Source organism: Arachis stenosperma, chromosome 5 (assembly GCF_014773155.1).
Source record: "Arachis stenosperma cultivar V10309 chromosome 5, arast.V10309.gnm1.PFL2, whole genome shotgun sequence".
In the NCBI taxonomy this organism is placed as follows: domain Eukaryota; kingdom Viridiplantae; phylum Streptophyta; class Magnoliopsida; order Fabales; family Fabaceae; genus Arachis; species Arachis stenosperma.
In genome coordinates this window covers 68867571-68871577 of record NC_080381.1, presented here as the reverse complement: position 1 = coordinate 68871577, position 4007 = coordinate 68867571, and the positions used below count along the sequence as shown (strand labels likewise).

The 4007-nt window shown below is 41.3% G+C and overlaps 1 non-coding gene across 1 annotated transcript; it reads left to right on the top strand.

Annotated features, from left to right (window-relative positions):
* The first annotated feature begins 3480 nt into the window (after positions 1-3480).
* LOC130983765 (small nucleolar RNA R71) lies at positions 3481-3588 on the top strand. The gene has a single exon (XR_009087742.1). It is a non-coding gene; the product is annotated as a small nucleolar RNA R71 (small nucleolar RNA).
* Positions 3589-4007: the final 419 nt, after the last annotated feature.

The window sequence follows — 4007 nt, the reverse complement described above, 5'->3', positions numbered from 1 at the left end:
AATTGAGGGACTTGAGCAAAAATCTGATTCAGAGGCTGACAAAGGACTGCTGATGCTGTTGGATTCTGACCTCCCTGCACTCGAAATGAAATTTTTGGAGCTAGAGGAGTTCAAATGGCGCTCTCTCAATTGCGTTGGAAATTAGACATCCAGGGCTTTTCAGCAATATATAATAGTCTATACTTTGCTCGAGTCTAGACAATGCGAACTGGCGTTTAACGCCAGCTTTCTGCCATATTCTAGCGTTAAATGCCAGAAACAAGTTGCAAAGCAGAGTTAAACGCCAGAAACAAGTTTCAAACTAGCGTTTAACTCCAAGAAAGACCTCTACACGTGAAAGCTTCAATGCTCAGCCCAAGCACACACCAAGTGGGCCCGAAAGTGGATTTCTGCATCATTTACTCAATTATGTACCCCTAGTAACTAGTCTAGTATAAATAGGACTTTTTACTATTGTATTTTCATCTTGGTATCTATATTTGGATTATCTTTTGATCCTTTGATCACGTTTTGGGGGCTGGCCTCACGGCCATGCCTGGTCCTCTATCACTTATGTATTTTCAACGGTGGAGTTTCTACACACCATAGATTAAGGGTGTGGAGCTCTGCTGTTCCTCAAGTATTAATGCAATTACTATTGTTTTCTATTCAATTCATGCTTATTCGCATTCTAAGATATTCATTCGCACATCAACCTAATGAATGTGATGATCCGTGACACTCATCACCATTCTCACTTATGAACGCGTGCCTGACAAACACTTCCGTTCTACCTGCGAAAGCTAGAGTGTGTATCTCTTGGATTCCTAGTCCATGATGCATGGTTGCCTCTCCTGACAATAAAGCCCTCCATTCCGTGAGATCAGAGTCTTTGTGGTATAAGCTAGAATCCATTGGTAGCATTCTTGAGATCTCCAAAGTCTAAACCTTGTCTGTGGTATTCCGAGTAGGATCTGGGATGGGATGACTGTGACGAGCTTCAAACTCGCGACTATAGGGCGTGGTGACAGACACAAAAGGATAGTAAATCCTATTCCTACATGATCGAGAACCAACAGCTGATTAGCCATGCGGGAAACCATAGAGGACCTTTTTCACTGAGAGGATGGGAAGTAGCCATTGACAACGGTGACGCCCTACATACAGCTTGTCATAGAAAGGAGTATGAAGGATTGGATTAAGGCAGTAGGAAAGCAGAGATTCAAGAGGGATAAAGCATTTCCATACACTCATCTGAAATTCCCACCAATGATTTACATAAGTATTTCTATCTTTATTTTATGTTCTATTTATCTTTTAATTATCAAAACTCCATAACCCATTTTAATCTGCCTGACTGAGATTTACAAGGTGACCATAGCTTGCTTAAAGCCGACAATCTCCGTGGGATCGACCCTTACTCATGTAAGGTTTATTACTTGGACGACCCAATGCACTTGCTGGTTAGTTGTGCGAAGTTGTGAAAAAGAGTGATATTACAATTGTGCGTACCAAGCTATTGGCGCCATTGAGATCACAATTTCGTGCACCAGTGCCCTATTCTGGCGTTTAAACGCCCAGAAAGGTGCCAGATTGGGCGTTTAAACGCCCATTTTGCTCCCCTTACTGGCATTTAAACGCCAGTAAGTCCTTCCTCCAGGGTGTGCTATTTTCAATGCTGTTTTTGATATTTTTTTCTTTATTTTTGTAATTGTCTTTGTGACTTCACATGATCATCAACCTAAAAGAAAACAAAATAATATAGATTAAAATAAAATTGGGTTGCCTCCCAATAAGCACTTTTTTAATGTCAATAGCTTGACAGTGAGCTCTCATGGAGTCTCACAGATGATCAGAGTATGGTTGAGATCTTTCAACACCAAACTTAGAGTTTGGTTGTGGCCTCCCAACACCAAACTTATAGTTTGAATGTGAGGGCTCTGTTTGACTCTGTACTAGGAGAAGCTCTTCATGCTTACTCTCCATGGTTACAGATGAAGAACCTTGAGTCTTTACTATAAGGCATTCTTTATTCACATGAAGGGTCAACTCTCCTCTGTCAACATCAATCACAGCTCTTGCTGTGGCTAGGAAGGGTCTTCCAAGGATGATGGATTCATCCTCATCCCTCCTAATGTCTAGGATTATGAAATCAGTAGGGAAGTAAAGACCTTCAACCTTCACTAGCACGTCCTCTACTAGTCCATAAGCCTTTTTCATAGATTTATCTGCCATCTCCGATGAGAATTTGGCAACCTGTACCTCATAGATTCCCAGTTTCTCCATTACAGAGAGTGGCATCATGTTTATCCCTGACCCCAGGTCACACAGATCTTTTTCAAAGGTCATGGTGCCTATGGTACAGGGTATTAAGAATTTACCAGGATCCTGTTTCTTTTGAGGTAAATTTTGCTGAACCAATGTATTCAGTTCATTGGTGAGCAAGGGAGGCTCTTCTTCCCAAGTCTCATTACCAAATAGCTTGGCATTCAGCTTCATGATTGCTCCTAAATATTGGGCAACTTGCCCTTCAACAATGTCTTCATCTTCTTCAGAAGATGAATAGTTATCAGAGCTCATGAATGGTAAAAGGAGATCCAAGGGAATCTCTATAGTCTCTGTATGAGCCTCAGATTCCTTTGGTTCCTCATTAGGGTATTCCTTACTGGCCACTGGATGTTCCTAGAGGTTTTTCTCATTGGGATTCACGTCCTCCTCCTCCTCTAAGGTTTCGGCCATGTTGATTATATCAATGGCCTTGCACTCTCCTTTGGGATTCTCTTCTATTTTGCTTGGGAGAGTGCTAGGAGGAGTTTCAGTAACCCTTTTACTCAGCTGGCCCACTTGTGCCTCCAAATTTCTAATGGAGGATCTTGTTTCAGTCATGAAACTAAGAGTGGCCTTAGATAGATCAGAGACTATGTTTGCTAAGTTAGAAGGATTCTGCTCAGAATGCTCTATCTGTTGCTGAGATGATGATGGAAAAGGTTTGCTATTGCTAAACCTGTTTCTTCCACCATTGTTATTATTGAAGCCTTGTTTCTGTTGATCCTTCCATGAAAAAATTGGATGATTTTTCCATGAAGGATTATAGGTGTTGCCAAAGGCTTCACCCATGTAATTCACCTCTGCCATTGCAGGGTTCTCAGGATCATAAGCTTCTTCTTCAGAAGATGCTTCTTTAGCACTGTTGGATGCATTTTGCAATCCATTCATACTCTAAGAGATCATATTGACTTGTTTGGTCAATATTTTGTTCTGAGCCAGTATGGCATTCAGAGCATCAATTTCAAGAACTCCTCTCTTTTGAGGCGTCCCATTACTCACAGGATTCCTCTCAGAGGTATACATGAACTGGTTATTTGTAACCATTTCAATAAGTTTCTGAGCTTCTGCAGGCATTTTCTTTTGGTGAATAGATCCACCTGCAGAGTGGTCCAGTGACATCTTGGAAAATTCAGACAGACCATCATGAAATATATTTAATGTGGTCCATTCTGAAAGCATGTCAGAAGGACACTTTTTGGTCAGTTGCTTGTATCTTTCCCAAGCTTCATAGAGGCACTCACCATCTTTTTGTCTGAAGGTCTGAACATCCACTCTAAGCTTGCTCAGCTTTTGAGAAGGAAAGAACTTGGCTAAGAAATCCGTGACCAGCTTATCCCAAGAGTCCAGGCTATCTCTAGGTTGTGAGTCCAACCATGTTCTAGCTCTGTCCCTTACAGCAAAAGGGAAAAGCATAAGCTTGTAGACCTCAGGATCAACTCCATTGGTCTTAACAGTATCACAGATCTGCAAGAACTCAGTTAAAAACTAATAAGGATCTTCTGATGGAAGTCCATGAAACTTGCAGTTCTGTTGCAGTAGAGAAACTAATTGAGGCTTTAGCTCAAAATTATTTGCTCTTATGGCAGGGATTGAGATGCTTCTTTCATAGAAGTCGGAAGTTGGTGTAGTAAAATCACCAAGCATCTTCCTTGCATTGTTGTTTGGTTCGGCCATAATTGTTTCTTTTGCTGCTTCCTTTT